The following is a 12,222-nucleotide window of genomic DNA, read 5'->3' as shown; positions in this document are numbered from 1 at the left end:
TCCCTTTACAAAACCATGCTGAGTATCCTTGAGAATTTCAATTCGATCCAAATGATCCTGAATTCCACCCTTGATCAATGCCTCCATGATTTTCCCTACTACTGAAGTCAGACTGACAGGTCGATAATTTCCCACTTCACTTTTAGAGCCACCCTTATGTATGGGAGATACATTTGCACTTTTCCAATCCAAGGGAATCTCCACAGAGTCTAGTGATGCTCGCATAACCAGCCTCAGTGGTTGAATGCACTCGCTTGCCGCCTCTCTCAAGATTATAGGGTATATTCCATCAACTCCAGGAGCCTTACTAGTCTGTAGGCTTGAAAGTTTTTTCATTAAATAATCTTGCGAAATTTCAATATCATTAATTACATATTTTTTAACTTCGCTCCCACAATTTCCCATTGCCACAAAAGGCTTTTCATTTGTAAATATCGATGCAAAATAACTGTTGAGTTCATCTGCAACGGCAGCTGGTGTATTTATTACTATCCCCTTTCCCTTACGTAAAGGTCCGATCTGGTTTGTCCTGCTCTTCTTGGCATTTATATATGTGAAGAATTCTTTATCCCCCCCTCTTTGCTCTGTTTGCTAGTGATTTCTCATAAACTGCCTTTGCCTGTCGAACCTTTTCTGTGGCTCTATTACACATCACCTTGTAGCTGTTATAGGCTTCAGTACTTTTTATTGCTCTGTAACATTTCCATGCCACCTTTTTCTGCTCAAGTAATGTGGCAACTTCACTATTCATCCAACTTGGAACCCTTCTCGTGGAGTATTTTTTTAATGGTATATACGCATTCAAGGCATCTGTGATTAATGTTTTAAAAGCGTACCACAGTTCAATTGTATTCATTCTCTGCGCGATATCTACCCAGTTAATAGAGGCCATGTAGTACCTTAAGGCATCGTAATTTCCTTTTCTGAAATTAAAACCCATTCCTTTGCCTTTTACTTCTGCTACCTCTCTCGTCATCATCCACCGTAGAACTCCGTGATCACTTCCTGCTACTGGTTCCTCTACTGTCAGCCCTGTTATGTCATCTGATTCATGTGTGATGATGAGGTCTAGGATATTCTTTTCTCTAGTACTTTCCCTGACATGTTGATACAAATAACAGTCATCTAGTTGATTTAAAAATTTTGTTCCCCATGTCGAGTTTCCTTCCCATTTACTCCAATCAATTAGAGGCAAATTGAAATCACCCATAATAAGGCATTGACGCTTACTTGCCCATTCCATTTGCATGTAGAGGCTTTTTTCATAGTCTTCACAATCACCTGGTCTGTAGATTACGCCTACTCGCATTGTACCTTTGTTTCCAACTATCTCACACCATACAGACTCTATACTAGCATGTGAAATGTCTGAATCTGGGAAAGCTATCGTCGCACTCAGGCTGCTTCTGATAAGAAGCATTACCCCACCACCCCTTCTATCTACTCTATCCTTCCTAAATACATTATACAAGCCGTACTGAAACTCATCATCCCCAATTTCCGGGTGGCACCACGTCTCCGTAAGCCCTATTATGTCCGCGTTACTTGTTTTAACCAGCAGTTCGAATTCGCTCATTTTATTGACGACACTTCTAACGTTACTGTATAAACAATTAAGATTTACTGTTCTTGTATATTTAACAACCCTAACACAACCCTTGAAGTTTTTTAGGCTCTCTTCCCTGATATTAGCTACCTGCTCACGGGAAACGTCTTTGCCCCCAGAACATCTAGATAATACGTCCAGTTGGGGTAACAGATAAGAACTCTTAAGGTATGTGCAAGAGTTACATTGACCAATATTATCAGAGTAACATATCAACTGTGTAGTACTACTACACTGACAGTGGTAGAGAATGAAATGGACCTGGGAGTAATTGTGCAAGCAGGGATGAAGTTTTCTGAGCAGTGCAGACAGTCTGCAAGAATTGCTCATGGTGTTTTGTCAATGATATACAGGAATTTTTCTAGCAGGGATAAGGAGGTGATTATCCCCTTGTATAAGGCAATGGTCAGGCCACACCATGAGTATTGTATACAGGTCTGGAAGCCTCATTTTAAGAAGGATGTAGAGCTGTTGGAACAAGTACAGAGAAGGGCAACAAGATTAGTGAATGGAACAATGGGTTGCTCTTATGAAGAAAGGCTTAAGTTTTGGAAATTACAGTATCTGGAGACTAGGCACCTGCGAGGTGATCTGATTGAGGTGTATAAAGAATGATTGGTGTGAGCATGCTCAATGCTGATGGTATTCTTCCTCTTGTGCAGATTACAAACCTGAGGGGGTATAGATTCAAACTGAGGAAAGACAGGTGTAGAATAGAAGTGCGGAAGTTTGCTTTTAACCAACGAGTGGTTGATTGCTGGAACAAACTTCCATGTGTTGTTGTTGTAGAAGTTGATAGCTTAAGTAGATTCAAGGCAGAACTAGACAAACATTTGGAGCGAGTGCATGGGTGAAATGAGAAGAGTTTTTTTTTTTTTTTTTTTTTGGGCTTATAAGCTTGCTTTCTTGCATCATGGTCTTTTGCTAATGGCACCTCTATAGCCAGGTGGGAAGGAGCAGCAGTGCATAGCACATGCTTCTTGATTAGACCGGGGTTCGAGCCCGTCACCACCAAATACGGAGGATGCGGAAAGGTCAGGGAATGACCACCACATATCCCGGAGCAATATGGCCTTAGTTGGTAATGCTCCTAAAAACCAAATAACAAACAAAACAAACAAACAAGCCTTTGCTAATGCTAATTTATGTAGCTTTGCTTGGGGGCTTTATACCCCAGGGGCTCACATCTGGTGAGTATGGGCTTGGCACACCCAGGGTCCTGAGCTGGATATCATCATTCTTCTCTATCCTGGTGATTCCCTTCTACTTTTGACTCTCTCTCTCAGGATAACTTGGAAATTTTTTTTGGCTGGTGCAGCATAAGCCTCAGGCTTCCATGCGCCATATAGCTAATAATAAATAATGATAATTATTAAGGGCACATGATGGAAGAAAGCAAGCTTATATAGCATCAGCCAAAAAAAAAAAAAAAAAAAAAAAAAAAAAAAGCTCTTCTCGTTTCAATCATCCACTGGCTTGAAATGTTTGTCTAGTTCTGCCTTGAATCTGTTTAAGCTATCAACTTCTACAACCACAGATGGAAGTTTGTTCTAGCAATCAACCACCTGCTGGCTGAAGGCAAACTTCTGCACATCTATCCTACAACTGTCATTCCTCAATTTGAATTTATGCCCTCTCAGGCGATTATTCTGAGCAAGAGAAAGAATCCCATCAGCATTGAGCATGCTCAAACCATTCAAGGCCATATACACCTCAATCAGATCACCTTGCAGGTGCCTTGTCTCCAAACGTAATTAGCAATCCTTTGTTCCATTCACCTAATTTTATTGCCTTTCTCTGTACTCGTTCCAACAGCTCTACATCCTTCTTAAAATGAGGCCTCCAGACCTGTATACAGTACTCAAGGTGTGGCCTGACCATTGCCTTATACCTGCTAGAAAAATTCCTCCATATCATTGACAAGGCACCATGAGCAACTCTTGCAGACCGTCTGCACTGATCAGAAAACTTCATATCTGCCTGCACAATTAACCCCAGGTCCTTTTCATTCTCTACATTCACTGTCAGTGTAGTACCACACAACTGATACGTTACTCTGGGGTTACTGCTTCCCATATGCAGTACTTTACATTTGTCAATGTTAAATTCAGTTGCCACCTATCAGCCCATCTGCTCAACTTTTCTAGATCCTGATGAAGCAGTGTACAGTCATTAGTGTCATTAACAACCCTGCCAACATTCGTATCATCTGAAAACTTGGATATTAAGCCTGATATACCATCACCAATATCATTCATAAATACAGAAAACAACAATGGACCCAACACTGAATCCTGTGGTAGTCCACGAAGAGCAGTGTCCATTTGATTACCACTCTCTGTCTTCTCCCACTCAACCATCCCTTTATCCATAGCAGCCATTTTCCTCCAATGCCACACTGCTCCAATTTGTGCATCAGCCTTCAATGTGCAACAGTTTCAAAAGCCTTTCTAAGATCCAAATATACGATATCAAAATTATTCTTTCCATCCAGTTCCTTTGTGACCACATCATAGTATTTAATAAAATTGGTCAGACAAGACTTCCTCTTAACAAACACATGATGTGTGTGTGAGCTATAACTGAAGCCTTGTCTAGATGATCGTGCAGTGCTTCTTTAACAGTGCCTACATTAATTTTTCTAGAACAGAAGTTAAACTAACAGTTCTATAATTACTTGGTGTCACCCTTTGATCCTCTTTCGTGAATTGTGGTCACATTTGCACACCTCCAGTCCATGGGTACCTCCCCTGAGTCCAAGAAAGCTCTCATAATTATGGCTAAGGGTTTGCTTATTTCTTTTGCTGCCTCCTTTAATATAGCTGGATAGATTCCCATCCATCCCAGGTGTCTTTCTTATGTTTATCTGCAACAATTTTTCTCTCAGTTATTACAAAATCATCCAGCTCTCTGCCAGAGTTTAATTCACCTCTGGCATTCCCCTCCCTGAAAAACTTTTCATGTGTGAATATAGATGCAAAGTAATCAAATCATTTAGTTTGTTAGCTACCTGAGCAGGATCATCAACAGTTGAACCATCGATATCAAGTGGACCAGTCTGATTCATCCCCTTCCTTTTAGAGTTTATATAAATAAAGAACTCTTTGCATCCTTTACCAGAGATTTCTCATAATCTACCTTTGCCTGCCTAACCTCCTTTGTGGCTTGGTTAAAGACCAGCTTATATCTGTCATAGGCTTCCATGTCACCCAATATGTATGCCATGCATTTTTCTTCTCTACCACATGTCTCATTAGTTCATCTGACATCCATTTAGGCCTAAACCTTGAACAATATTTCTTAGTTGGTATGTAAAGCTTAGTAGCTTCCAAGATTAATTCTTTGAATGCTTCCCATTTAGAATCTGCTGTTGGTAACATCATCAGTTAGTCCCACTGTATAGAATTTAAATACTGTCTCAGACCATCGTAGTCACCTTTACAAGAGCAAAAACTCTTTCCTTTATCTGTGATGGTAGTTACCTCTTTGAGTAAATCCCACTTCATCACACTGTGATCACTTTCACCTACTGGTTCCTTTATCTGCAGATTCTTAATGTATGAAGAATCACTACTGATAATCAGATGAAGAGTATTACTCTTTCTAATTTTCTCCCGAACATGCTGCTGTAGAAATCAATCATCCAGTAAATCCACAAAAACCTTGCTAGTGTGTGAGTGACCAACCTACAAATTCCAGTCAATATCTGGGAAATTAAAATCCCATATGATAAGACAGTCTGATTTACTGGCTCACTGTATTTCTCTGTACAGTTGTTTATTTATACTCATCAGAGTCGTTAGGCCTATAACACACTCCTCTCAATTTTGCTTTCCCAGTGCTTATGTCACACCAAACTGACTTGACACTGCACTGTCCAGCCATGTCGACTGGCTGTACTTTCTTGGATTTTATATGTTTCTGAACTAATAGCATAACCCCTCCTCCCTTCCTGTCCTGTCTATCGTACTGTACACTTTGTGCTTCCCAAATTCCAGTTCTGCATTCCTTATATCTATGCTTTTTTCTCTGATATTCCAACAGTATGTGCCTTTTATGTTTTGACAACACCTCAAAATTCGTCAAATTTATATACCAAACTCCTAGCATTGGTGTACATGCAAGTATACATACACCTGTTCCCCTTCTTAGCTATCCTAACACAGCCCATGTATTTACTTGTTCTGCAATGACTTCCAGCTGTCTCTGGAATTCCCTGCACCTTGTTTTCCAGGCTGTTGTTCATTCTAATAGAAGCAGTGCAAACATCACTTTCACCTAAATCAGCAGCTGCTTTTAATCTATTAGTCCAAGTATCCCCCCCCCCAAAACTAGCAGTTTTCCGACCCATCTAACACTGCCTCGATGCAGATAAAGTCCTCTTCCTTGCATCATTCAGCCATTGTAACACTAATATAATCACTCATTCAGAAATAAAAACTTGTCCTTAGCTCTTTATGACTGATTTTCTTAGATATCTCCAGTGCTAATGCATTATGATCTGTGCCTATTATGGAGCTCCTTTACATGAAGATTTTTTGTGGATAGTGATTTTGTTTATAATAATGACCAAGTGAATAATATTGTTTCCCCTAGTTGTATCCATGATGGCCGACTGGGCTAGCCAGGTGGGTAAAGTACCTGCCTGGCAACCAAGAGATCATGGATTTGAATCCCGCCTTGGGCTTGAATCACAGTAAAATGCAAAAACTTTGGGAGGTGCATTATGGCCACAGAAGCCGATGCACCAACAACTAACAAAAAAAAAAAAAAAAAAAAGTATCCATAATCTAGTAAATGTAGATAACTGTTTTTCAGGTAGTCCAGGAAGCAGACTGGTACTGTCTACATGCTCTAAATGTAAATTCCAATCTGTGTAAAGATAATTTAAGGGATGATGATTTGCTAGCAAACTGCAGTTGTTCATGTACTGATAATAGTAGTTTATGCATTCATTTCCATAATGAAACATACCTCCGTAACATTCTCTTCACAGCTTTGTCCCTCTATCTACCCTTTATATCAACACCACACTGGTTAACTGTTATTCATTGTTATCCCTCTAGTGGATCAATTCTTCTCAAAAAAATTTTTTAGCTTAAGCATTATTACCTCATCTTTTAATGTTTGTCCGTTCTGTATACATTATGACGCTATGTTACTGTAATCTCTTTTATGTCATGTTGAATGTATTGGCCAGTAATTCAAATGCATTGAAGTTGCTTACTGTGCTTCTGCTGTTAGTGTGCCATCAACTGATGACATGCTTTGTTCTACTCATAGTAATTCTAATAGAGTTTGTAATTGGCTCTGGTAGTGCTACCCTTTGCACCTTCAAATTAAACTGTTATTTCCTGTTAGTGTGCCATCAACTGATGACATGCTTTGTTCTACTCATAGCAATTCTAATAGAGTTTGTAATTGGCTCTGGTAGTGCTACCCTTTGCACCTTCAAATTAAACTGTTATTTCCTTGCTCACTGTACTTCTGGTGAATAATTCCTTCCTGTGCTAAGTGGGAATCATATAAAGTTCTGTGGCAGCACTATTTATTATAATTTTAGAATTTAGAAGGTAAGGGTGCTTTCCAACAGTTGGAAAGCACCCCTACCTTCCAAGAGCTAACAGTTTTCTTGGATGTAACATGTTTTGTTGAGTAACATCAGCAGATATCATTGCACCTGTCTTGTTTAAGTTTACTCCATCTCTACAAAAAAAAAAAAAAAACTTTCTTCCAGTAAGTATACTACAGGGAAAAAATTTTAACACTATAAAAACTTTAAAATTGACCAACTTTTACCTTGCTATGTGTGCTCTCCTGTCATACCTAGGCATAATACTAGAAACATCTACTGTAAAGCCTAGATCACAACACTTTCTCAGTATCAGTTCATAACATCTAACAAGCTTCTAAGCTTGCCTAGCTCTAATATCATTAATTATCACTTTTAATATCATTGAAATCTTGTGTTTTTCTTTGGGTAAAGTTACTCCAATCCTGTTCTGTGTGTCCTTTTTACACAATAGTTACCTACTTCTCTAACAAGAACATCAGTGAGTATTGTAACCTCCTCCCTTGCCCTTTCAGTTCTATTGTAATTCACATCTATCTTCTCTTTTACATAAAGGCTCACCATTAAACCTGCAAGTTGGAAGCTCCCACCAAGTGTTTCTTTTTTAAATGCTCCAGGAATGATGCATTTCATATCATGTTGAAGTGGACATTCAAGAGTAGGTATGGTTCAAGACTAGCCCATTATGTTCTAGCCATTTTTGACCATCAGAACAAAGTTTTCCCAGGAAGATGGATTGAAATGTTTTTCACTAAATTAGCCAGCTTTCAAAATTTGGCCTGTGCAGAGGTTAGCCTGTGATAAATAGCCTTATCAGTTATAGTCATGATAATTCAGTGACTAAGATTGCTAGTTTGAATATGTTTTCTAGTTGGGATAAATATACAAGGTGTGGCTATTAAATAACAAAAATGGTTGCAATAAAATAAATATAAAGAAATATTTTGTACATTACAAGTTATTCCCTTCAAAATAATTGCCTTGGGTTTACACACACACTGTTCCATACATTTCTTCCAAGCACATTAACATTTCTGGAAGGTAAGATACCTTCCAGAAATGTTTTCTGAATGCCTTCAGTGTACAGAAAATGAGTTCTCTTAAGTACACTTTTCAGTTTAAGGAAGAGAAGGGGAAAAAAAAGCAAACAGAGAGCATGTTGTGTGTTGGACATTACCTTGATGGAGTATCCAACCATCCTTCCACAATTCAGGTCTCTTCAAATTTTTTCATGCAAGCTTGTTAGAGCTTTCACATGGTATGATTGATAGTCTGATTTGGTGGGACATATTCAGCCATAATAATTCCTTTAATATCAAAAAAAACAGAAAGCATGGATTTCATTTTTGATTTTGGCATTCTTGATTTTTTTTGGTTTTGGGGACTGTTTTATCTTTCATTGCATTGTGACTGTCTTTTAGTTTCAGTGTTTTACTAGAATAGCCAACTTTCATCAAAAGTAATTATAGTATTAAGAAAGTCTAGATTTTCTTAGTTTTTTTCAAAACCTCTTCACAAACTTGGAGTCTTCTGATTCTTTGATCTTCATTCAAAATTTTTGGCACTATCTTGGCACACACTTTTCTCATGCTTGAATTTTCAATTAAATTTGTCTAGCTGTTTCCTTGTCCATGTTGATTTCTAATGAATAAACAATGATTGCTTCTAATCAATGTCCTTCCCAGTCCACATTTTCATCAGTTTTCATGGATACTACTTAATCTTCATAATCTTCTTCCATGTTCTCTCTTCCTTTTTAAAATCTTTTATGCCATTCAAATACATGAGCTCTTGACATAGTATCTTCCCCATAAACTTGCCATAACAGCTCATGACATTCAGTCAGTGTTTTCTTTAGTTTTGTTAAAATTTTGAGGTTGATTCATTGTTTGATTCTTTTGTTTGTTATTTTTCCAGCAAACTGTAAAGTTTGTTTCATAGATTGTGCTTGGTGTGTAGTGGCTGTGCACACGGTCTCATTATTTAATAGCCACACCTCGTATAGCACATTACTTTGAATTTCTGAAAGATCTCAGTAGTACTTTTCACAAATTCACTCCCAACGTGCCATAAAATATGATATAATGAATAATTAAACTTGGTATTGCATCATTTTGTGTGCAGAAAATGATAATGACCATCCTGATAATCTTGAACATTAAGAATGTTAATCACTAACACTGATTATTAAATGTGCCATTACGTTAACAAATGAAGACAAATTTGTTTTGTATATTACATTTTATGACAGAAGACTCGTGAATAAAGGTACTTATGGCATACAGTGTACTTGGAAAGTTATTGATTAATAATAATTAGCAAAACAAAATGCCTTGGCTCCTCTTTCAGCTGGAAAAAAAATAGTAAAAGGAAGCCACATGGAGTTATTAAAATTAAAGTCACTGAGTTAAAATGACTTAATTTTTAGAATTGAACAAGTCTTGGTTTATGGAAAAGCAAAAATATGGTCATTGTGATCTGTAGTTAGCAAGATTTAGAGACAGCAAATTTTGAGTCAGAGATAGTAAAAAAATAGAAGATTTTAGGTTTGGTCCTTTGTGATATGGAATATTATACTGTGCACAAATACAAATGCCCTTTTACAATAGAAATCATAAAGGAATTACAAATGTTGCAAATGAGTCATATCATTAGATAGGTGCCCAGCAGGCATTTCACCTTGTGTAAAAGATGAACAGTAGTTAAGATAATTGATAATTTAAACAGATTCACTAATACAATAAGTGGAGATTGAAGATATAAATTTTTTTTTTTTCTTTTTTCATGCAAGGGTAATGCTTGTTCCATTATTTTTATTTTCCTTGGTTCTTTATGTTGTAAGTTGAGAAAATCATAGTGTGAAGTGATGGAATTTTGAAATATGCCTTGCAAATAAAGAAAATTTTATCTACCTCTTAACAAAGCATGGATTTAGTAGTGCTTCTCACAGCACATTACTATTCATGCTCTCTCACTCTCCAAGCATGATCTGGTAAAATCAGCGTGTGGAAATTAAAACATGACCTTTAGGTTCATTTTGGGCTGGTGATAAGTTTTATTGCTATACTCTCCAGTTGGAAGGGATGTTGGGTCTTACTATAAATCCCATCATATTCTCAAAGGACATCATTCATGCTATGTGATCGAACAGATTCAGATAAGGAAAAGTTAATCACACTAGACATTGCAGCTTTAGGCCTTCAACCTGGAGAATATGCCGATGGTTAGCAACTTGCTCAATGTGAAGGCATAATCAGAGGATTTGATTTCCACCGATTAAAGCAGACTTTTCTAAAGTTCTTTATTCTTGCAACTGGGAAGGACTGGCTTCATCACTACTATATGGCTTCATCACTACTATCAGCATTTGAATTTTAAGTGGTAGCACAGGCATAAATAGCAATCTGCATCCACACCTTGGTTGTCTCTTTAGGAATATTCATGATCTTAGCTCTTCCTCTCTCATTGGGTAACAGAATATGATCTGGCCAAATCCAAACTTAAAACAGGAATCTTAACAACTCCAACACTTTCCTAACTCCACCATATCAATAGTAAAAACTTGTGAATAGTAACTAGAACTTTGATTTTAGTTGGGTATATATAATAAGCTAACAACTTTAATTTTAGATGCATAATTAAATTCATGATCTCAATATGAAGTTTTAGTGGATTTTTCAGTCATTTCACAAATATAGAGAAAGCATTGCTAAAGTGAGTATTCGTATAAATGGTAAATCCCAATTTCCCATAATAAGTGTCTTCAATAAGTATCTTCTTCTTCATCTTCTCAACCTTCAACCCATGTGCAGTACTAAGTACTATGCATGTTATTTTTTTCACTGGTTTTCACTGATTGCAATAAAGATATATATATAGGTTATAATACCTCTCTTGCTTGGAGTTTTCATAAATAAAAAAAAAAATAAGTTTAACTGCGAAGTTTACTACACTTTTCTATTTGTCAATGTAATATTTTCTATTTACCTATCACTGCTCTGCACCCATAAAATGTATGTCATATTATAAATAAAATAAAATAAAAATAATCCTATCTTGTTGTTCTCGTCAGTATATTCAAGTAAATTCTGAATAATGCAACACTAGCAATAAACTTTAAGTTCTGTGGACAGAACCATGGTCAAAATGGCATATGGGTAGATTTCCATCTCATTCCAATACTAGGATAACCTCTTGTGAACAGAGGACACTTTTTGCAGTAACTGGGATCACTTGTTGGAGAGGAAGATAAAACCACAGAGGTTTCATGTTTGGTGGCAAAACCTTGTTACTATCAATGTTTAATTTTCCATATAACTACCTTAACTTCTGTATAATGTGACAATCCAGGAACTGCTTTAATTTTGGATTGGTCATTGACTCATGAATAAACCCATCAGCAATAGAGGAATTCTGTATAGCAATAGAGGATTCTGTATAATAACAGGAGCCTAAGCCAAGCAGGAAGGTGCCAAAAAGTCCTCTGCCTCAACTGCCAAGTTGAGAGGTGCTTCATGCTCAAGAAAATTCGGCTTGAAGAGTTGGAGCATATCAGAGGAACTCCTCCTTGGATGCTCATCTGCACATAAGGGCACTTTTTAAGCATTTATGATGACTTACGTAGTATATGTATTTTGAGAATATTTTCTATTGCTTATATCATAAAATCTAGAAATTCTTTATAGCTTTTTAATAACAGTTTCATGTTTATCAGTTAAATCTCTTGTAAATTGAAATGTGTATTCTTATTGTGATATTTTGTTTTTCTCTTCCTCTCCAGCATAGCCTAATTTGTTTATTTTCAGTTATATTGATTCTCAAATTGTATAGCATCTACCAAAGACATTTGCACAGTCTATCAGTTTTGGAACATAATAAGTTTTAAAGAAGTAAAGTTTCAGTGAAATGCCTAATTTTCATCCAGTCTTGTTGGACTCTAAATTAAAGTTGTAGTCACAAGAAAAAGAAACTCAAAAATATGTTTATGAATATGATTGCACAATGATATAGTTGATTAAATATTTTAAATCAGGGTTTTTTAAAT

General features: G+C 36.8%; 1 protein-coding gene across 1 annotated transcript in view; it reads left to right on the top strand.

Moving 5' to 3' along the window:
* The window catches only part of LOC150083272 (sodium channel protein para-like), a 1,345,866-nt gene that overhangs the window by 541,078 nt on the left and 792,566 nt on the right, over positions 1-12,222 (top strand). The window lies entirely within an intron of this gene.

The sequence above is a fragment of the Mastigoproctus giganteus genome, chromosome 7 (assembly GCF_048544385.1).
Source record: "Mastigoproctus giganteus isolate SK-2022 chromosome 7, ASM4854438v1, whole genome shotgun sequence".
Classification (NCBI taxonomy): Eukaryota; Metazoa; Arthropoda; class Arachnida; order Uropygi; family Thelyphonidae; genus Mastigoproctus; species Mastigoproctus giganteus.
Note: the sequence above shows the minus strand (reverse complement) of the source record. Positions and strands in the feature narration are given on the sequence as shown.